Source organism: Microcaecilia unicolor, chromosome 11 (assembly GCF_901765095.1).
Source record: "Microcaecilia unicolor chromosome 11, aMicUni1.1, whole genome shotgun sequence".
Taxonomy (NCBI): Eukaryota; Metazoa; Chordata; class Amphibia; order Gymnophiona; family Siphonopidae; genus Microcaecilia; species Microcaecilia unicolor.
In genome coordinates this window covers 64,742,936-64,767,200 of record NC_044041.1, presented here as the reverse complement: position 1 = coordinate 64,767,200, position 24,265 = coordinate 64,742,936, and the positions used below count along the sequence as shown (strand labels likewise).

Below are 24,265 nucleotides of genomic sequence, written 5' to 3'. Positions count from 1 at the left end.
GATGGGCGTTTATGGCGGGAAAAACCGCCACGCCGGAGGAAGGACCGGGACATTCATCGGTCACGAAACTGCCACCCAACAAGGGCGAATCAGGCTTTAAGACCCCCGCATCCCCTCTAGAAGCGCTCAAGCGACCCGGGGAGCGACCCTTTGCGCCCTCGCCCTCCGACGCCATGTGCCACGAGGAGAAGAATCGGGGAACCCCCGCCCGCTATAAAAAGGTAAAATTACCTGCTGTCCGCTCCGAGTTGTAACGACCTGGTGTCCCAGTGAGTAGCTGCAATAGACGCTTAAATAAACGTCGAAATAAACGCCTTTAAAGACGTTTAAAATTTTTTTTTTTTTTTTTTTTTAACGGAGCCAGCGGGAGGGGGGAGAAAAGGAGGGACCTGGCACCACCAGGTTTGCACTTGCTCAAAAGAGCCCTCAACCCCAGGCACTCAACAAAACCTAAAAATTAGGCTTGGAGGCCTAGCCAGAGCTGCTGCTGCTGTGTGTGACCACCACCTGCTGAGATAGAGAACATACTGGGGAGTTTCCGGCAGCACATGACCACATATAGGGAGGCAAAAGTTTGCTCTCTATCTCCACCTGCTGGTAGATGGACACAACCCACCAGTCTATGGATTGATCAGCTTGATGATATGGAATCAGAAATGACCAAATCTAGGGATGACCATCTCTAAGGACGACCAAATTTCAGGATTTGGGCGTCCCTGACTGTATTATCGAAACGAAAGATGGACGTCCATCTTGTTTCGAAAATACGGGTTTCCCCGCCCCTGGATAGGGACGTTTTGCGAGGACATCCAAATCGAAACGAGGACGTCCCTTTCGATTATGCCCCTCCACATAAACAATTATACTTAAAAGTGAGAGGAGCTCCCTCAGACATTTTATCACCCATGTGTTAGTCTGGTAAGACCACTCTCTAGTGGGACATAGCACTTCTTTCATTGGGAGCTCACTTTCGCCAGTGTTGTAAGTGCTAAAAGTGTTCGAAATAAGCGCCAACGTGTCAAATACTTCAATAATTAAACTGCATTTGCAAATGTCACTGAAACAAGCTGGGATACATTCTCAACAGAACAACTTAAGCACTAAATAGACAAATTTACTTATCTTGTGAGGCCAGTGTCCACAAAAACGCCATTTTGTTCTGCTGAAAGACTGCACGCCCCTCTTCCATTTAGAATGTATCCCAGCTTGTTTCAGTGACATTTGCAAGTGCAGTTTAATTATTGAAGAATTTGGCACTTACTTTGAAAAGTTACAGCACTGGCGAGAGTGAGCTCCCTCTGAAAGAAGTGCTATGTCCCACTAGACAGTGGTCTTACTAGACTAACTCGTGAGTGATAAAATGTCTGAGGGAGCACCTTTTGCTTTAAGTATAATTATATGGTGTGCATATTGGTGAGTAAGTTATATGAATTATTTTTCTTCAGCAATAGTTTCTTGGATAACGCAGACTATTTGTTATCATTTTAGAGGACTGGACCCCGACACAACTGAATGCAAATCATGCAGCATGTCGGCCAGCAGTCCTACAATTTGAAAATGATAAGCTAAGTAGCTAATTAGCATTACATTTTATAAAAAGCTGAAAAAGTTCTCAGAAATATTTGGACAATTGCATCTAATATGAAGTTTAAGTAACGTTTAAGTAAAAATTTAAAGTCATCACAGACCAGTGAGGGGGCAAGGCGAGCCAAGAGTATTTCTGGCTCTTAAGTTGCCCACTGAGGTCGTTGAATTTATATATAATCTGCTCTGAATGCTTTAAAAGTATTGCAAACTATTGGGATGCTGGGTTTGTTTAAATTTGTTTGTGCCTGGGTACCCCCATCCTTCAAAAGAAAAAAAAGTTTTGGCCAATTAATTAGAGCCACCATGCAGTAAGCAGAATTGCTGCCACCAGGAGCTTTGTTTACTGTTCAGCACAATGCTAGAACATTCTTCCTTTGGAGTTGAGACTGTCTTATTTGAAGTTTCATAAGTTATTAAAAACTTACGTAGTTGCTCTATATCTAAATTAGTCTACTGAAATTATTTGTGATGGATTTAGTTAATTCTGGTAGAAATATTGTATTCTTCCTAGTGCTGGCCTAGCTCTTATTTTATATTGTAACCTGCAGTGATCTAATGATGGTTTATAGTGGAATAGAAATTTTATTGTAATTATAATATTGCTTACAGTATGCCAAGAAGCAGCCTACTAGAATGCTGGCAAATGCAACTATAGAAATGATGCCACAATGCATCAATAAGGATGCTACCACCCCATGATGTAAAATGTGCTGCCAGACTGCAGTCTGCAAAAAACTGGCACTTGCAGTTCACTCGCTATCACGCAAGGTACCAAGGTATTGCCCTTAAGCAGAACGAGAGAGAGAGAGAGAGTTGCCAAGGCATGATGCAGCATATAGGGTAGCTGGCTCAAAGCCACAAGAACCAAGCCAACTCTTTGGAGTACAGGAGATCACTATGTTTAGCATACGATGACGATGCTGCCATTACTCAGCTTTCTACACAGCAAAGAAAATTAGGATAGTGGCACCACACAGCAGAAAAAAGGCTAATGTACTGTATAACAGCTAAGGAAGTCATTACTGTGTCACTGAGAAAACAGCTGACCCTATGCAGCAATATAGCCCAAGGAAAAGAAGACAGAAATTACTGTGCAGTCCATGTGCTTGAAACCAGTGCTGAATTCATTTGAAATTTCACGCTGAACCCATGAGGCAAAGTTGACTGCACCAAGGACTGAAGCAAAATTCCTCTGATGATAACTGCCAGTAGATGCTGTGTAGTTCTAGGTAACTGGTGCTACCACAGCATTAGCAATAAAAAAAAAAATGGATCAGCTTGGTAAATTCCAACCAAAGGGAGGATTACAGCCATAGAGCTGAAGAAGCTTAAAGACACAAAATAAAATGCACGGGAAGACATGGGACAAATGCAGCTGCCAGCATCTTAACAAAAATGTACCACTCCGGAATGCTGCTTTTTTTGTGTGTGTGTGGGGGGGGGGGGGGGAGTGAGGAGTTAGGCTTAAACAGAAAAACTCCGCAGAAATAAAAAAAAAAGAAATAATTCAGCACCCCAGCAGAAGGGGGAAGACACACCAGCTAGGAAATGTGGAAATGGCCATGGTTGAGAAGCAGCTGCCAGTGGGAAAAGGAGAACAGCCCCACTGAAATGTTGTTCTGCTCAAAAAACCTGAGTCTAAATGAGGAAGCCTCTCACCGAACTGCAACCATTAGCAACATACACTACTACAGTTTCCTTAATGCAGTGGAAGCCCATTTTACAAGAAAAAAAAATCACAGAAATAAAAGTCAGGCTACCTCAGCAGAAATAGTAAATAAGTTAAACTGTATACTTGCTGTTCTGAAGACTGTGACAGATGTTTCGAAGTTGATGATAAACTTCAGCCTCATAACACTCCCAAAGTTAGTAGAGCTGGAAGGGGGGAGGGACCCAATGCTGGGAGATGAGAGACTCAAGACCATCGGATGTCAACCATGCTCAGTAACAAAGTGCACAAATGTGCAAAGACCACCAGCCAAAACCTCCTGCTCAACTAGCTCCCAGAAACCACCGAGTCAGGAGCTGCATGATCTATCAAATATCCGTTAGGAGACAGAGAAAAGTACTGGACATTCCAGGCTGCACAATACCCTTAAGCGGTGAAGTACTTGTCACTATATTTTCTCTGTCTCCTTACGCTAGTGAATGGACATAACCCATTCATTCTGGCCTGGTCTGGAATGGATGACAAGGAAATTAAAGTTTGTTAAATATACTGCATACACAAAGAACAAAATATAATGGAGACAGCTTTCAAACAATGTGTCTCATGTGAAGACTCTGAGGACTTTTTAATTCAGATTTACAACAGTTTTCAAATTGATGGTAAGATATGCAATAAATCTACATCTGCTATTTGTGTGGGTATTTTTCCTGTGCAAACTTATGCATACTTTTTGAAATACAAAAGTTTGTGCATAAATGCACTCTCCACTCCAACCTCAGCTGCAAAGGCCTCCTGACATGTAGGTACAATTATATGTATCTTGGTTATATGCACAAAATTGTACCCACCTATGTGGAAGACAATTTAAAAAATTCCCATTTCTATGTAGAAAATCCTGTTTTCTGCATGGAAATACCTCTGAAAATTGACCTCGCAGAGGGCAATTCCAAGAGCCATTTATTCAGGTAAATAAATGGGCTATTTGAGAATTTACTACCCTTCCTACAGGTAAAGGCGCTGATGGTTCTCTGAATTTGTGTAGCTGTTGAGACCTGTGTTTTTGCTTTGATTACAGCTGCTTTTTGCTGCCTAATTGTTAATCATCTGAAGGTTGAAAGCCATATTCATAAGAAGCCCCCATCCCAAAGTTATGGAAGTTGGAGAGTTCATAAGGAATTCAAGAGATAGTTCAACATTATGAAATGCTTCCAGCAATTATACAGTACAGTAGCATTATGCACCCTCGGGAGGAGAAATGCCTTGATAATTCATGTTGCTAGAGATCAATTTCTATCTTCAGCAGTACTCCAAGCCCCAAAGATTCAATCTGGGAGAGACATGTTCCCAAGCACTTCCCTGATAGGCCTATAAGGGGGTCAGAAGGCAGGCCCAGAAAATACACTTGCAATAAGATTACCTAATTTGACAGCACCTTTCTTTGTGTGTGATGAAGGGAAGGAGATGTAATGAAGTCATTTGATTAAAATGTCTTTATAAAAATGCAGTGCCTCCAATGTATGGCTGAACCAAGGTTGATATTGCTTCTAAAACATCATTTAAAAATGATCACAGATGCTGACAAACCATCTAAGAATCTAATACTATAGTTGACCTGCATTTAGTTCTCTTTCTTCTGTGTTTATCATATGTGCTTGAACATGTTGGACATGTTAGATGTGATTCCAGGCACAGTATGTCAGTCTTGGCTTCCTATGGGACATTTGAGGCATGGCACTTGCAGAATGTGTGAGGCACAGTCCACTCTCCTCCTGGCAGGGCATGTCAGATGAGGCTCCGTCCCCTCAACTTTGTTAATTATTCGGGAAGGAGGGGGGAACCAGTCTTCTGAGGGGATTTTGCTGGAAGCTTCTAGAAAATGGCTTGTCATCTATATTTCTAGCAGAAGGAAGAGTTTTACGCTGAAAGTCCAGCTTGTAATATTTACATATTTTACAGAGAACAAAAAATCCAAATTAAAGAAAAAATATTTTCAGCTCTTAAGTGTTTCTCATTTAGCAAAATATAAATGTTTTGTTCTGTAGTGATCTTCATATTTTCAAATTCTTTTTGAGTATAACAATTTTAAAAAGCTGACATATACAGATAAAACCATATAAAGTTATTAAAAAAACAGATCAGTCCTTATGCTGCTCTTTCCTTTCAGTACCAGGTTACATTCTGACAACTTGTGATGACACTCTGAATAATAATCAAAATCATTTCAAACAAAATAAAAATACAACTTCATTACTTCAGCTACCATAGCCAGGAAATCCGTTCTGCACTGCTTCTACCAACTCTCAAAAACAGTAACAAAAAGAAGAAAAAAAAAACCCTTCAAAACAAGTCAAACTAGTAAAATAAATAAAAGTCTTGTGGTTCGAGAGGTGAGATGCTCCAGACAGGACACAGAGGGGTTTCCCCTCAACAGGACTCTGCGGGAACACAAGTAGCAGGCTATTATATTACATGACAAAACAACCTTATTTCTTAGTTTGCTGTTTCCTCCTTTAGGTCTCCTATGTCATCCCCTAATATATTTTCTGAGGGTGTCATATTCAATAGCACTTATCTATACACATATGTGCCTTATCCACCAATTTTCAGAGGCATTATCTGGATAGTGTTGCTGAAAATTCTTACAGACCATCTCGGCAGGGGTGGAGTATGGTTCTTCCAGTTAACTCTATGGATAGTAGTGATATTCAGCCACTATACATATAGCTATGTGGCTTAATTTAGGCCTAATATAAACTGCATAGTGGAGTGGAGGAGTGGCCTAGTGGTTAGGGTGGTGGACTTTGGTCCTGAGGAACTGAGTTCAATTCCCACTTCAGGCACAGGCAGCTCCTTGTGACTCTGGGCAAGTCACTTAACCCTCCATTGCCCCATGTAAGCCACATTGAGCCTGCCATGAGTGGGAAAGCGCAGGGTACAAATGTAACAATTAAAAAAAAAATATTTGGTTAGCAAGAACTGTCTCTTACATGTTTGTGTACAGTGCTGTGTATGTCTAGTAGAGCTATAGAAACAAAACGTAGTAGTAGTTGTACATCACCTTATAGCTATATAATTAGTCACTGATATTGCCTTATGGTTATATGGATGGTGGCTGAGCGGATCTTACTTTAATTGTGTTTATTTTTCCTGAAGTCCCTTTTTATACTACAGCCCTGCATCCCATGGTTCAGTGTGATGTCTACATGAGGAACAGATGAGGATTTACACAGCAGCACTTTCTGCCTCAGTATATTTACATTCAGATGAGCTTTCAAATATTTAAACAATACTCCTCAGGAACTGAATACAAAACTCGGTGAAAAGAATTAGTGTAATTTTCTTTTCATTGGCAGTTGCATTCTCTCTAAGCACAGGGTTTCCATGTGGAGCCGCTCCATCTTGGATTGAACCCATTCAATATCATGATGGGCCTCAAACAATACAATCATGTTTGGAGCTTCAACCATTCAATAATAAAATCTTCCTTTGCTCTGGATCAGAAATCCACAGAGTATCTGGGATTTCTCGCAATTCCTGGTCAAGTCCCTGCCTTTCTCCCTACAGTAACTCAAGATTTCAGAGTTCTGCTGACAGAAGCAGGTATGTGTCCGGAGCACTAGCAGAGCTATGCAGGCAACAGTAAAATCACAAATGCTCAGATTTACAGAATCACTTTAAAGCTACTGACCAACCCTTATCCAGTAAATACAATTAAAGTCTCATTGATAAGAGAATCTAGTGAACCCAGGTAAAAAAAGAGAGAGGAGATATGATAATGACATTCATACACATCAAAGGAATAGATCAGAAAAAAAGCATACCTTTTTCTGAGGAAAGACTGCTCTAGACCAGGAGGCAGACAAGAGAAGCAACATCAGAAAACATTTCTTCACAGAAAGGATAGTGGATATATGAAATGGATTTTCAGTGGAGATGGGTGATGATACCAGAATTCCAAAAGTATAGAATTAGCGCAAGTGAAGGAAAGCTAGAGATTGGTGTCTGTGGCATTGCACCAGATGGGCCCAGTTCTCTTTATCTTAGGTCACTGTCCCACTGTATATAAGAGTGGTAGGACCACCCTTCACTCTCTCAGAACAGAGTCAAATGGAAAGATAACAAAAGCACAACCTAGCAAAACTGCCGGTATCATTATAGGTACCAGCAAGCTACAACTACCCAGAAACCAAGTAGGTCTATTCCGGCACCTTCATGGTGACTGGGTACTATCCAACAAGGCAGGTACCTAGGAGGCCAAATCAGCAGGTAACAGTCTTACTAGTATTGGTAGCTGTCTAGATTATTTCAAAGCTTGGTAGTTAAGTCATGAGAAGATTGAATATTGGATTAAGTATGGGAGCTTACATGCTTATTTATCTAAATTGGAAGCGAGCCAAAGAAGACAACAAAAACTGACTTTGCTAAAGAGGAATGGTCTACAAGCTGTCAAACGTCTACACTGACAGCTGGGATACAGCCTTAGCAACATAGATAAGAATAAGTGGCCAGATTGGACAAGCCCATTGATGTTTTTTTTCTATTATCAACTACTGTGTTCCTATGTGTAGTAGGTCATTTGGGGCCCCTTTTACCAAGCTGCAGCAAAAGGGGGCCTGTGCTGGTGTCGGCGTGTGTTTTTGATGCGCACTGAGGCCCCCTTTTACCACAGCTGGTAAAGGGGTACTCTTTCTTTTCTGCAGGAAATGGCCATGCGGCAAGTTAAGGAAGTAAGTTTACTTCCCAATTCTGCAGTTTCTATACTATACACCTTTAACAAAGACAACAGATCATAATCCTTAATTTGGTCCTTGAATTACCCCCCACGTAATGCTGTATCATCATCCAGAGAATATCTCATTCTGCATTTCCCTATTTGTAGGAATGTAATCTATAAAACAATTCACAATGCCAGTTTTTCATATCAAGGCACTAAAATTTGGAATTCTCTACAAAAAAACAATTAAATGCACAGATGATTACCTGAGAGCATAGTGAAGGCGGTTAGCTTGGCAGAGTTTAAAAAGGGGTTGGATGGTTTCCTAAAGGACAAGTCCATAGACCGCTACTAAATGGACTTGGGAAAAATCCACAATTTCGGGAATAACTTGTATAAAATGTTTGTACGTTTGGGTAGCTTGCCAGGTGCCCTTGACCTGGATTGGCCACTGTTGGGGACAGGATGCTGGGCTCGATGGACCTTTGGTCTTTTCTCAGTATGGCATTACTTATATACTTATATGTACCTGTCCTTCAGAAACCTACTGAAAACTAATTTTTTTTCGGAAAACAAAGAATTCTATTTGAACATTATCCATCCATACAATTTCATATGTTATATTTGTTTTACAAAGCCAATGTTATAGCATTATTTATTGTACTTTATAATCTGTTTATGTAATTTTTAATATGTAATCATTTAATTGTTTGATGTAAGCCACATTGAACCTGAGTCACACTCAAGCTAATGTGGGCTAAAAATGTCATAAATAAATAATGAATAAATAAAGCACTTGTTGCACAGCCATTTCGGGTGGGGGGAGGGGGGGAGGGGAAGAGCCCTTACCTGCGCCAACCTGGCAGTAACCGGTACATGGGGCTGCAGTAGCCCGGTGGTACTTCCTGTTTAGTGAGCGGTAAGCCCGAGTTGGGCTTACCACCGCTTTGTAAAAAGCACCCTTGCTGAATTTGGAAAAAACAATCTTGAAGGTTAAAAAAAATTTTTTTGATTTGACATCTAGGGTATACGGTTTGCTGTTATGTGATATGAACAAGTGTACAACAAAGTTTAGGAAAATATGGATGACAAATGCGAATAATCAGTGGAACAAGCTTCCTTTGGATATTCAACATTTTAATTCTTATTGTTTCATATTTCAGTTAAAAATGTTTAAAAGATTCCTCCTTTAAAGTTTTAGAGGCTTAATATTATTGTAATGTTTTATTTTACTTGATCTGTTTCAGTTCCTGTTGTTGATCCTTGGATATCTTTTGTTCTCCATCATCATCATTATTGTTATTATTATTATGAGCTCTTAGGTTTTTAGTTATTTTTCTTATTTGATTTCTATATCAAGAACCAATAAAACAATCATATCAGCGGTCATTTTAGAAAGGCTGTTTGCATTTGAGATGCACATAAAACATTTTTTTTTTTTGGAAAATGTCTTTATTAAGTCAGTACAACATTGACATTTATAAAAGGTAAGCCGTAAGAACACATTGCTGCCACTACAAAAGATATTCATTTGCAAATAGTTGCTTAGCCTATGTGTAACACACACTATTCAGAAGGAAATAGAACATAAAAGACTCATCTCTGACTCAATTTTTGAACTAAAATGCCCCCTCCCCTCCCCCCCACTGTCCATTCACCACATCTTTAGGAAGCAGCCCCTGCCCATTAATATCTGACGGAATCGGGATCACCCCCTTTCAACCCTCACCCACGTGACTAGGATGACTATCAGAGAGTAGCATCTTCAGCTTGATGCTCTGCCATAAGCAAAGAAGAGACTCTGCTCCACAACCAACTGGCCATTTCGCGCATGAGGCCGTACCAAGCAACTATTGAAGAGGGTGTGCTGTCTGCCCAGGCCTGTAGAATGCATTTTTTAACAAGTAAGGTGGCTACCAGAATAAACTTACATTGTGCCTCTCCCAACCCATGATCTCTGAGAGTAGCCGCGCAGCCCAACATTATTGCCGAATATGACCACTCAGGACCACTCAATAGTCCCAAGAGCACCCAACCAAAGTGGTGTCAAAGTGCTACATTCCATAAAAGAGTGTAGAAAAGTGCCCACATGCGCCTTGCATTTGACACACGTATCATCTGCCCATAACCCCATGACTCTCGCTTTTTGTTTGGTGATGTCTATGCATGATACGATTTTGGATGTCCTGGAGTGCCGCAACTCCCGAATGTTGCCCCCAACATGTCCTCTGATACATGATCTATTATGTCCTTGTTCCTGGTGGTACGAATCAGCTGGTACCATTATGTCAGTTTTAAGCCAGGGGAAATTTGTAAAACACATAATCCAATTGCGTAAAGGTTGCCTGCCCTCTTTGCTTACGCTCAGCTACCAAAATGTAGTCTCTCACCTGAAGGAAAGCAAAAAATTGTGAATTGGGGATTTGCCATGCACGCCTAGCTTGCTCGAGTGAGGAAAAGATCTCACCTCCCAACTGTCTAAAGTGTCCCAAGTACTGACACCCGCCTCTCCTCCACTGTCTAAACACAGAAGCCTCCATACCCGCGGGAAAGTCAATGTCAGAGTTAGAAAGGGTCCCAACCCTCTCATCGCTCCGCCATGCTCCCTCCACCACCTCCAAGTGCACTGCACCGCAGCCAAAAAAGGATTCCCCCCTCAGCTCCCCCAGCCTCCGGGGATGCCGAGATTCTAGTACAACAAATGGGTCATAAGGTGCACACCAGCTTGCCCAAAAGTCAACAGGGGAGAAGAAACTGGCCCCCAAGTGAGCCTCATGGATCTAGTGCATAAGCGAAGCGACATTGTAAGCCCGCAGATCAGGTAGGCGAAGTCCCCCCTGAGCCCTGTCCAGCGTCAATTTAGCAAAAGATATTCTCGGGCGTTTCCAGTATCATCTCTATGCTGATGACACCCAACTGTATCTCTCCACACCAGACATCACCGCGGAGACCCAGGCAAAGGTATCGGCCTGCTTATCCGACATTGCTGCCTGGATGTCCAACCGCCACCTGAAACTGAACATGTCCAAAACCGAGCTTATCGTCTTTCCACCAAAACCCACTTCTCCTCTTCCTCCACTTTCTATCTCAGTTGATAACACCCTCATCCTCCCCTTCTCATCTGCCCGCAACCTCGGAGTCATCTTTTACTCCTCTCTCTCCTTCTCTGCGCATATCCAGCAGATAGCCAAGACCTGTCGCTTCTTCCTCTTTAACATCAGCAAAATTCGCCCTTTCCTCTCTGAACACACCACCCGAACTCTCGTTCACGCTCTCATTACCTCTCGCCTGGACTACTGCAACTTACTCCTCACCGGCCTCCCACTTAGCCATCTATCCCCCCTTCAGTCTGTTCAGAACTCTGCTGCACGTCTCATATTCCGCCAGAACTGATATACTCATATCACCCCTCTCCTCAGGTCACTTCACTGGCTTCCGATCAGATACCGCATTCAATTCAAGCTTCTCCTTCTTACCTACAAATGCACTCAGTCTGCTGCCCCTCACTATCTTTCTACCCTCATCTCCCGTTACGTTCCCGCCCGTAATCTCCGTTCACAGGATAAATCCCTCCTCTCAGTACCCTTCTCCACCACTGCCAACTCCAGGCTCCGCTCATTCTGCCTCGCCCTATGCTTGGAACAACCTTCCTGAACCCTTACGCCAAGCCCCCTCCCTGCCCGTCTTCAAGTCTTTGCTTAAAGCCCACCTCTTCAATGCTGCGTTCGGCACCTAACCCTTACTGTTCAGTGAATCCAGACTGCCCCAATTTGACTGCCCCTATCGGACCGACCGTTCACTTGTCTATTAGATTGTAAGCTCTTTGAGCAGGGACTGTCTCTCTTTGTTAAATTGTACAGCACTGCGTAACCCTAGTAGCGCTCTAGAAATGTTAAGTAGTAGTAGTTTAGCATGCCAAATAAACAAGCTGATTATACTGCGATATAGATTATCCTCGTGTTTGCGCACCCAGAGGGGGAGCATTTGCAGGGGATATAAGAGTTTTGGAAGTAATACCATTTTTACAAGCGCAATCCTTCCCATAAAGCTCACTGGAAGGTCTCTCCACCGATGGCAGAGTCGTCTTACTTCCTCCAGGCTAACACATTTTTCCTATAAATCCATGCTTGATCCACACTAAGATATACCCCCAAATATTTGATACCAGTCTTAGCCCAGGATAGAGGACAGTTGAGCATTGTTGTGCTCACAAGGATTGCTTATAGGTAAGGCCTCCGACTTCCCAAAATTTATACAAAGGCCTGAAAAGGTGCCAAATTCTCGGATAATTTTCATCACCAAGGGTATGTTCGAAGATGCATTATCAAGCAGCAACAACACATCATCCGCAAATAAGTTTATTCGGTACTCCTGCCCCCCGACAACAATTCCCTTCAAAAATGGGTCTTGCCGGATTCTAGCTGCTAAGGGCTCCAATGTAAGGATGAATAAAAGAGGGGACAAGGGGCACCCCTGCCTACTACCACCTCCCAGGGAGAGCACCTCCGTCAAAGAATCATTAAGAATAATCTGGGCCTTGGGGCACCCGAATCCACTCTAAAAACCTCTCCTCGATACCGAAGCGCTGTAACACCCAAAACAGATATTCCCACACTACTTTATCGAAGGCTTTCTCCGCATCTAAGCTGGCCAATATCTTGTCCCCCGCCTGTCGGCTCCCCTCAAGTAGGGCACGGCTCACTTTCAGAATATTAGCTGAGGCGGACCGCCCTGGCACAAAACCTATTTGATCACAGTGAACAAGTTGGGGAACCAGCACACTCAGCCTGGCTGCCAGTACTGCTGCCATAATCTTGACATGCTGGTCCAAAACAGAAATTGGGTGATAAGAGCCCACCAGTCCTGCGTCCTTTCCTGGTTTGGGGAGGACCGTAATATAAACATGATTCATTGAGGGCCCCATAGCTTGTGAATCCCATAAGTCATCACACATAGAGACAAACGATGGGATCAGTTGATCCTGTAATACCTTATAAAAGTCTGTGCCCAGGCCATCCGGACCCAGTGCTTTGGCCAACTTCAATTGCTTGATGACCCGCTGCACTTCTTTTCCCTGCAATGGCGCATTAAGGTCCGCCAATTGCTCTGCTGCCAAAGAGGGGAGATCCATTTTAGTAAAAAAGTCTGCACAACTATCAGTAGAGAAAGAACCCGTTTTTTGGGAGGAAGTGACGTCACCAACAGCATGGACGCTTGAATTGAAAGCTCCGGTGGCCTCGCAGCGGAAACGAATAAAACTGTGCTTTAAGACAACGCTGGGGCACTAAAAATAACAACAACACTAACCTGAGCAAAGGCGCTTCGTCAGTCTATGACTTCCTGCCGGACAACGGCTGACCTCTCAAGATTCGCGTTCGCGGGATCCGCGGCACTGCCGAAAAACAAAATGGCGGACGTCCGAAAAGGGAGAGAGTCAGTGACCACGGAACAGCCCAAAATGCAGGGGCTACAAGCGGATCAGCAGGCGATGGGTGACCCCGCAGAGGAAGAGCAACCTGGCTTACAAGTATGGCTGCAAAATATCAGTGCTGAACTTAAAGCACTGCGTACAGAGGTGGCAAAGCTGGGCCAGGATCTGCGAGGTGAGATCAGGGAGCTGGGAGCACGGCTGGAAGAAACGGAGACACAAATAGATGTCCATAGTGAGGCCCTGAGCTCGCTAGATCAGACAATCGTTGAAATGCGGGGTGACCAACAACTGCTACAAGATAAAATAGAGGACCTAGAGAATCGAGGCCGCCGTAGCAATTTGCGGTTCCGAGGCGTACCCGAAACTCCATTATATCAGGATAGCGAGCAAGTAATACAGCAAATTGTGCAAGAACTATTCGCCAAGAGCGGAGCTACGCAGGAAAATGCGACAGTGCAACTTGAAAGAGCGCACCGGGCGTTGGGACCGACACGAGGCAACAAACCCAAAGATATCATAGCCTGTTTCACAAGCTATAAACTAAAAGAACAAATACTAAACCTGGCGCGACAAACACAGGACCTCAAATGGGACTCTTACAATATTGAAATATATCAGGACCTAGCAGCGGCGACGCTGCGACGGAGAGGAGAGCTGAGACCCTTCACGAGACACCTTAGAGAACTTAAAATACAGTACAGATGGAGGCATCCTTTTGCCCTGGTATTCTATAAAGATGGCAAACTGCACCAAATACGGTCACTCGCAGAAGCCAGGGTGCTTTGCCCGGAAACGGCTGAGTTGGAGGAGCGGCGAGAAGCAGGCCCGGGAGGAAAACTCACTACTAGAGCCATCCCGCCGAAATGGCAGAGAGCAGGGAAAGGACCAAAAAGACTACAGCGCCAGCAATCCGCATCGCAGATCACCTGAGGAGGAAAAGGACAGGCACCAGGAAAAATTAATAACTCTAAAGTTGTTGTTGAAGTTGAAGTTAACTATGTGGACTACCACCCCAGCGCTGGACATGAGGTAGTTTTTTTGAAAAAAAAATGCTGTTGCGGCGAGGCCCCGAGGAAGCGCCAGCTGTTCCTTCCTCTGAGTAGGCACACGAGTAGATTGTAAAGTGATGCCTAGATTGTGTGGGGGGAGGATGGGAGGGGGGAGAGGGGAGGTTATTAAGGGGATCATAGGGAACAAAGGCAGTCTAAGTGTGGAGCAAGTAAGGGGTATGGAAGTGGTTGTTGACCAAATTAAAACATGGTGGAGGGGCGTAAAACTATGTGATCAATCTTAATGGGGGATATTAAATGTATGTTGCTGAATGTCAGAGGGCTGAATATACCCAGAAAACGGCAGCTTCTGTTTCGGGAACTAAAGCGACTTGGGGTAGACATAGGATTGATACAGGAGACTCACCTCAAACCTAGATATGAATATCTATGCACCAACAAGAAATACCCTATCATTCATTTTGCCTCAAATACAGACAACACAAAAAGCAAGGGGGTACTGGTGGCATTCTGTAGTGGTAAGCCATGGGAAATAAAAAAGGTTATAAAAGACAAAGAGGGGAGATACCTGCTGATAGTAGTTGCACTGGGGGAAAGAACATATACACTAGTGAATGTGTACTGCCCCAACGCAGATCAGGGGGAGTTTCTCCAAAAGGTAGACCAGACTATCACCAGACATGTAGAGGGAACTTTATTGGTGGGAGGCGACTTTAACCTTACCCTGAATCCCTTATTAGATAATACAGCAAGTAAGGCAAACTATGCCAAACAGGACAGGAGGAAACTACACGAGTTTATAACACGCTGGCAGCTTGTAGATTATTGGCGAAAAGACAATCCCGTTCAGCGGGCATATACATGCCATTCTCTATCACATCAGTCGTCATCCAGAATAGACATGTGGCTGGGGGATACTTCCCTACTGGGCTCAATAGGTGCGCAATCTATACTTCCTCACACATGGTCGGATCACTCACCGGTGACACTAATAATCAGAGAGCCAGTTTCTGGTAAGAAGACACGGCAATGGCGCCTTGATGACGCCCTATTAGCAGACCCATCTAACATACCCCAGATAGAAGTGAAAATTCAGGAATATATTCAATTCAATGATAATGAGGAGGTCTCCCCAACAGTGCTATGGGAGGGATTGAAAGCGGTGATAAGAGGACACTTGATAGCTTTGCGATCTAAGAGATGGAAGGAACGATGTGCTAAAGAAACTGAACTGCGCCAGTTACTAGCCCAGACTGAGCAGTTAATTCAGGAGGGAATTGAGCAAAACCAACAGGAGCTCAGGGGACAGGCGCATAACATCCGCACGCAGATACAGGAACTGGAGCTAGCAGATATAGCAGAAAAACTGCAGAAAGTGCGCCAATCATATTTCGAATTTGGGAATAAACCCAGCAGACTATTGGCTCACAAACTAGCTCAACACACTAGCAGAAACATGATCAGCGGCCTTAGAGACGCAGAGGGAAAGACACACACTGAGCCAGAATTTCTAGATACGGCCTTTAGCAGCTATTACCAACACTTATATAGCTCCGAGGGGAGCAGTGGAACAGAAGAAATTAGGGCTTACTTAACAAATGTAGATCTTCCACGACTCCCAGAATCAGCAAATCAAATATTAGGGAAACCCATAACACAAGAAGAGGTGGAACAAACGATCAAGGGGCTCGCCATCCACAAAGCACCAGGGCCAGATGGGTACACAAATAAATTCTATAAAACGTTTGGAAAATATTTGGCCCCCTTACTGGTACGGGTATTTAACTCCTTGAACGAAACCACAGGCCTCCCACCGACATGGAACCTGGCCACGATCACGGTTCTCCACAAACAAGGCAAAGACCCACAACAATGCAGCTCTTACAGGCCCATATCCTTACTGGGAGTTGATTACAAAATATTCTCCAAAATTATGGCCACTAGGCTGCAGAAATATCTCCCACAACTCATCCATGAAGACCAGGCAGGTTTTGTGCAAGACCGACAAACCTTTGATAATATTAGGAGGGCCCTACAGGTTATCCAAGGAGCCCGTGCGCTTCAATCACCTCTTTGTATATTATCATTAGATGCGGAGAAGGCCTTTGACCGGGTCAGCTGGCCATTCCTATTTGCAGTATTACAAGAGATGGGGGTGGGAGGGCGTTTTGCGGAATGGATACACCTAATATATAAAACGCCCAGCGCAGCTGTGCGGGTTAATGGTATACTGACAAGCCCTTTTCCCCTGCATAGAGGAACGAGACAGGGCTGCGCACTATCGCCCCTATTATTTGCTCTAGTAATGGAGCCACTGGCAATAAAGATACGAGCCCATCATCAAATACGGGGTCTAGTGGGAGGGGGCATTGAGACAAAGATACTGCTTTTTGCAGACGATATTTTGCTTCTTTTGAAGGATCCCCTGACTGCGTTCCCAGTACTGGAGGATGAAATTCAGACATATGGAGAGCTATCGGGCTTCAAGATTAATTTCGAGAAGTCTGAGGCACTTGATATAAATCTATCTAAAACCTCCTTAGATATACTAAAGAAACAATATCCATATAGATGGGCAACCAAGTATGTTAGATACCTCGGGGTCAACATACCACGCCAAATGGAAGAAATATTTGAGTATAATTATCCGAATAAGGTGCGGGAACTTTTCAGGGAACTGGAACGGTGGGAGGGATTAACTATATCCTGGGTAGGAAGAGTGAATGCAATTAAGATGATAATTCTCCCGAAATTGCTCTACCTACTTACGGCCCTCCCAATCGAGATACCGGACTCCTTTTTCAGGGGTCTGCAGGGCAGAATATTCTCATTCATCTGGAAAAAAAGGCCACCCCGAGTAAGGCGGGAAATGATGTACCAACCCCGAGATAGGGGGGGCATGGGGGTTCCATCCTTTCAGGACTATTATAGGGCAGCACACCTACGAATCCTAGCACTTTGGTCCCAAAACACAGGGAAATTATGGACAGATATAGAACAAAGCTGGCTAGAACCATATCCATTGAAAGCTATACCATGGCTACCGAGGCACACTCTGCGAGACCTGATCAAGAGAAGCCCCCCTTTGCTACAGGGGCCACTGAAGACATGGGACAGGGTTAGAGAACAGTTTTTCCCCGAACGCAAATACTTTAAACACACATATCTCAGATATGCACCCCAATTTGGCCCAGGAACTACAAACAGTGTATATAAAGACTGGGAAGAAATGGGACTGTATGCGTTAGGACAGATGTGCGAGGAGGGAGAGGTCCCCTCTTATTCACACTTATGCCAGGAACATGGACTATCCCACATACAGGCCTTCCATTACCATCAAGTGCAGAACTTTATTAAATGTAAAGCGAAAGAAGAACTTGAGCTGACTGAGACACAACTTGAAAAAGGCATGACCAGGGGGGGGAATAAGGGAGGTATATCTAGAATCTACAAAGCACTCATAGCCCGAGAAAATCCGGTAGAGAGGTATACACATAAGTGGGAGATGGCAATAGGTGTTATGTTTGAACCAGCACAATGGAAAAGGGCGATCAAATCCTTACTTAGAGTATCAATCTCTAGCACCATGATTGAAAATGGGCATAAAATATTATATGGCTGGTACCAAACCCCAAGTCGCTTAGTTAAGATGTTTGGGTCAGGCTCCTCCCAATGTTGGAGGGGATGTGGATGTGAGGGCGATATGTATCATGTGTGGTGGTCTTGTGCACATGCACAGAGGTATTGGAGGACTATTGTGGACTACATAAATCTAGTGACGGCCACACACTTTGAACAAAAGGTAGAATATTGCTTGCTTCATTTTAAACCACCAGCGGTCCAGCCACATGTGCATCGGTTTGCTACGCAAGTATTTGTGGCGGGTAAATTGGTACTGGCGGCGGAATGGAAAAAGCCCAGCCTGCCGGACATCTCAAGGGTTCAAGAAAAATTGAAATATATCCACTTGATGTCCAAGCTCACGGCTTTGAATAACGGACGAATGGCCCAACACCACAAGATTTGGGAAGCTTATCTCAGTTGGTCGGAACCACCAGTGAACATGCAAGAGGATAAAGACTGCGGGTAGGGAATGGGAGGGGGAGGGAGAGGGGAGGGGAGGGGAGGAGGGAAATGGGGGATAAGCTTAAGGATGCTTAAAGTGGAAATGATGACACATTGTAATAAGCAATCATCCCAAATGTTATGTACTTTGCAGAAGCAAAAATGTTTAATGTTGATAGTTATGAAAAACCATAAATAAAGAATTAAAAAAAAAAAAAGAAAGAACCCGTTTTATAAAGCGATGAATAAAACTGAACAAATTCGCGCTTAATAGCATCCATCCCGGAATGTGAGACCCCTTTTGCATCCCTAATGCTACTGTGATTTTTTTGCAGTCCTCTGCCTTACCAAAGAAGCAAGCAGCTTGCCAGTCTTGTTGCCCCACTGGTGTAAACGGTACTTATAAAGTTTAGCACTGTAAAGCGCCCTGGCGTCCAATACCGCCTGCAGCTGCTTCCTTGTCTCAAAGTATTCCTTATGGGAGGTTTCAGAAGGAGAAAGAATAAAGAGTCTCCAGACTTCTTTCAACTTAATCATAAGATCCTTGATTTCCTGCTCTCGACGCCACTAGGAGTGGCCTAGTGGTTAGGGTGGTGGACTTTGGTCCTGGGGAACTGAGGAACTGAGTTCAATTCCTACTTCAGGCACAGGCAGCTCCTTGTGACTCTGGGCAAGTCACTTAACCCTTGTAAGGAGGAGGTAGAGGGAAAGCAGAGAAGAGCTGACAGGGGCAGTAAGCCAAGAAAGGAAGAGCACTCTCTGCCGGGAAAAGGGGGTAGGAGACTTGCAAGAAAGGAAGAGAACTACAGAACCCAGCAGCACTTGCAAGGGAGGAGGGAACATGAGAGACAGCACTCCAACTCCCAGCAGGCAGAAAAGTCAGGAGGTGATTGGGAGATGGAAGATAATCAAGTGGAGGAGCAGCACCTGGGAGAGAGGGTGGGGGAAGACTCCATGGAGTGGGAGGAGATTGAGCTCGAGAAGAACAGTGAAAATGTCATGAAGGAGACTGAGCAAGGGCAAATGGAGTTCTTCTGCTCAGGACAAAGGGTAATTACCTGAAGAAGGTCAGTCTGGACATTTTTGTGGGAGGTTGTCAGAGTGTTGGTGTTTGACAAGCGAGGGTGGAGAAAATGCCTCTATCTCCTAGGCAGTAGGAGAAAGTGAGTAGAGGAATTGACTGATTCAAAGGTTTATTTCAAGTTGTTTTGGAGTTCCAAGACTGAACTGTTCGGAACTGTTGGGGAGTGTTGGGTGGGGGAAGAAGGGAAGCAAAGTGCACAGAGACCAGCAGCTGTAGTACAGCGCCCATACTATTTTCCTGCTGGTTGTGCTCTGGAATAAAGTACTCTGCAGAATAATTGTACTGTGAATTACTTTTTGCAAGTGAGCAGGAACAGTTCCGCTTAGGAGATGGATTAGCTCCAATTGTGTGGGCGAAGAAGGACAGCTCGGAGAGGTGCTAAGTTGTGCGCAGACCACACGGAGAGGTGTTGAGCGGAGAGCGGACAGCACGGAGAGGTGTCGAAACAAGAGCGGACAGCACGGAGGGGTGCTTGCTGACACCCTCCATTGCCCCAGGTACAAATAAGTACCTGTATACAGTATGTAAGCCGCCATGAGTGGGAAAGTGCGGGGTACAAATGTAACAAAAATAAATAATCTTACCGCGGAGCAAGGCTTTGGCAGCTTCCCAATAGGTTCTGGCACTTACTGACTGGGCATCGTTCTCAGCTACATAATCAAGCCATCCCTGCCGCAAATGCATGTGGAAAGCTCGGTCCTGATACAAGACAGGGTTCATTCGCCAGCAAAAGGTTCCAGCCCTCTCCCCCCACCTCAAAGTGGCCCATACAGGTGCATGGTCCGAGATGACAGGCTCCCCTATCCCGGTGCGATCAGTCACTTGGGCCAGAGAGTGGGACAAAAGAATATAGTCTAAGTGTGCATGAACATCATGTCAGTGGGGGGGGGGGGGGGGGGGGGGGGGGGGGGGGGGGGGGGGGGGGGGGGGGGGGGGGGGGGGGGAGTGTAATCATGCTCATCTATGTGCTGCAATTCACCCCCCCCCCTTCATGATATTTACCTGGCTGTTTTGGAGATCGACAATCTATCAAAGGGTCACTAGTGATGATAAAATCGCCCCCTAAGATTAATGGATATTCATCAAACGTCACCAGTTTAGCTTCGAAGAGAGTAAAACATTTCTGTGAGTAATTGTTAGGCGCATATATACTGCACAAAACCACCTTGACCCCCTGCAGGAGCCCCGCAACAATCACGTAGCGGCCTTATGGATCTTGATAAAGCCTACGCATCTGAAACACTAATGACTTCTTTATTAATAAAGCCACTCCCCGCTGCCTGCTATTGTAAGTGGCAAAATATAGGTCTCCCACCCAATCCCGCTTTAATTTAAGGTGCTCTTGTAGGAGTGGAACACCGGATAATACCCGAATACTATTGCCTACCAGAACAACCTCATGTTTTGTGCCTATTGATGGACTTATACTTATGTATTCTACCTCTGCTTTTGGCTTTTAGCCATACTTTATCACTGCACTGGACCATTGTGCCTTACTCAGTTTTATTGTTTACTAATGTAAGACAGAATGCAGGGCTATTAGACATATAGCTTGTAACTGTAACTGTAGTAGCAAGGCGTATACGAGATCAGCTTGCACGTAGATGCCCCATGAATAGGTGGCCTTGGAGGGTGCTAACACCCCCGCCCTGCATCTCTGAGCCGACGAGTCTTATCTCCTGTGCTAGAAAGGAGCATTGTGTGTATGTAGAATAAGCTGCTAAGTTTCGTTTCTCTTGCCAGTATCTTTTCAGTATTATGACGTGTGTATGTACTGAGAACTACAATTATGCACTGTATGAACTACAACTGTTTACTGCGCATGCCAATGTGACGTGTAAGGGGCCTAGTGCGCAGGCCCAGTAGGGAAGTATAAATGTAAGTGTCAGGTGATTTGCGACACACAGTGTCCTGAGACTACTCGGTACTGTTCACTTGCTAGCAATAAAGTTGCCTTGTTTGGAACCAAATTTGGCCTTTTGTCTTCTGATTTACTAGCCTGTTTCATTGGCGAGCCAGCCAGGAGTGTTATCAAAAGGGAAATCGGATTATATTCTTCCCCTCCCCCACTGCGGTCGGATCGGGTCATCGATCCCCTTCCGAGAAGGTGGTGAGTGGCCACCGCTGATTTCAGCGTCCATCTCCCGGAAGAGGGCCGATCAACTCCGCCCGACTGTAGAGGGGGCTGTGTGGTTCCGGCAAGGCACCTTTTTCTATTTCAGAGAGAAGCGTACAACGGCGCGGCCTGCGACCCCGGCGGACAGGTGAGTATACTCTACGTAGTGACCGGCCCAGTAAGGACCGAAGAAGAGGCGTGATCACCCTCTTTTAGCCAGTGACTAATACGGACTATTGGTATAAGACTAGGTCCCGAAACTCACTAGGCTCCGACGACGAAACCGAGCGGCGAACGGGAGGGTTTCTTGTGGCGTATGAAAGTGTGTGAATGGGCTTGCAGTTCCAGGCCGGGCGACCGCGATCTGGTCAGGCCGAGTGTTGAACCTTTTGTGTCTGGTGGAACGAGACCCCTTACTCCTCCACCACCCCTTTCCCCCTTTGTCCGTCACCTGTCCTTTGGCACTCAGGTTAGGATGGGCGGGGGTGGGTCCACACCGTTAGATTTAATGACGAAACACTTTAGCGAAGTGTTCGATCAAGATAAATGTAGCAGGGCCGGGATGATACAGCGATGTCAATTTATGTGGCCAGGGCTAGGGATTGCTGAATGGCCCCCGGGAGGGTCATTTGAGTATGAAAAGGTGGCGGCGGTCATGAATATTGTCATAGTTGAAGGGAACCCAGGCTGCCCCGAGGACATTCCATACATCCAAGCGTGGTTGGATGTGGTCCGGGATCCGCCGGCTTGGGCCCAACGGAAGGTAGAGAAAGCCGCCCTTATGGTGGTGAAGCAGAGGAAGGGCCGGAAAACTAAACTTAAAGCCCTGCCGACCTATGCCTTCGCTCTCCAAAGCCCGGCAACCGCTGCCGTTCAGAAGGCCGCAGGGACCGCCCCTATACGGCCGACCGCCCCTAGCGTAGAGGCCACTGAGACCACGCCCCCTGCTACCATTGTTAAGGCAGAAACCACGCCCAGTACTACCAACACACTTTCTAGAATGAAAACCCCGAAGGAAACCCGAGGGAAAGTTCAGGGTCTGCCCAAAAAGAAGCCCAAGCCCCCAAAGGCCCCGATACTTGCTACGACGGAAGCATACGAAGACGATATTGCGCCACCGCCATATGCCCCTATGTACCCCGGCTTCGCGGGCCTAGCAGAGGGCCCGGATAACGCCGGAGCCTCCGGGTCAGAGTCGGAGGCCGAAGAGATTCCTTGACCAGCCTCACCTGAACCAACGGGCCACGCGACTACCCGGAAGAGTACACGGGGGGTGAAGAACATTACCCGGTTTCCCCAATTAAGTCCACAGAAGGCCATCCCTCCCGGCCGTAAAGGGGGGCCCATCAATATATACCCAGTCCGACTATCTACCACTTTTACCCCAAACCCGGCAGAAGAAGGGGGTCAGCCCATTGAATCAACAGTTTATAGCCACGTTCCCTTCTCCAGTGCCGACTTGTACAATTGGAAATTGCATGGGCCATCTTACGACCAGAAGCCCGAGCAGTTGGTAGAATTAGTGGAAGGCATTATATACAGCTATAATCCTACGTGGGGAGACCTTAGACAATTAAGCGCCCATATTCTGACCACGGAAGAACGCCGTCTCTTACAACAGAATATGGAGCAAGCTGTTCGGGATGCAAACCCGACTCATGCTAACTTACAGAATCTAATAGAAACGGAGGCGCCCCTCGCTGCCCCTGCGTGGGATTACCGGACCGTTGAAGGCCAGGCCTTTATCCGCCGGTATCAGCAGGCGTACCTGGCAGCCTTGAAGAAGGGGAAGCAGAAGGTTACCAATATGGGGAAAATCCATAGTGTAGTCCAACTGAAGGAAGAGAGCCCGGGGGACTTCCTTGAACGACTTATGGAGGCATTCAGAAGGCACAGTCCAATAAACCCTGAAGATCCCAAGAACCTCCCAACCGTGGTTATGAGTTTTGTTAGTCAGTCAGCACCAGATATACGAAGAAAGCTGCAGAGAACGGAGGGGTTTGAAGGGATGAGCATCAGCCAACTAAAAGCTATAGCTGATCGCGTATTCGGATATCGCGACCAAGAAGAGAAGACGGAGGCCCGGAAGGAATCGACCAGACGGATGAGGGAGAAGGCGGATGTGTTGGCCACGGTACTGGAAGAGCGCCTGAGGTCTAGACCAAAGGGGAGGGGCAAAAGGACAAGAGGAACACGGTCCCCCATAGGACGTAACCAGTGTGCAAATTGTCGGCAAGAAGGGCACTGGTGGGCTGACTGCCCAGAGGAGATACGGGACCGCCCGAGAGAGGAGGAACTATGGGACCGCCCGAGAGAGGAGGGGACTAACGACCGCACAGGGGGCCCCAGACGAGGCCGGGGCCGAGGAGGTCGAGGAGGGGATGACCAGAGGGAATGGCAGATGGCTGTTGACGCTACCCGGGACAGTACCGCATGAAGAGACCGGGAGGGCAGAGTCCCCACTGACCCTCTGGTGGAAATTCGGGTGGGGACGCAGTTAATGAGAGCTTTACTAGACACGGGGGCCCAACGATCTGTAATCACCACTGCCATAGCCCCGGCCACAAAAGAAACCATACCAATTGTGGG

At 45.6% G+C, this 24,265-nt stretch overlaps 1 protein-coding gene across 1 annotated transcript in view; it reads right to left on the bottom strand.

The window, feature by feature from the left end:
* Positions 1-5,547: 5,547 nt before the first annotated feature.
* The window catches only part of MSI1 (musashi RNA binding protein 1), a 91,314-nt gene continuing 72,596 nt past the window's right edge, over positions 5,548-24,265 (bottom strand). Inside the window, exon 14 of the mRNA XM_030219842.1 lies at positions 5,548-5,691. The gene's annotated coding sequence lies outside the window, so the exon portion shown is untranslated. The remainder of the gene's footprint in view (positions 5,692-24,265) is intronic.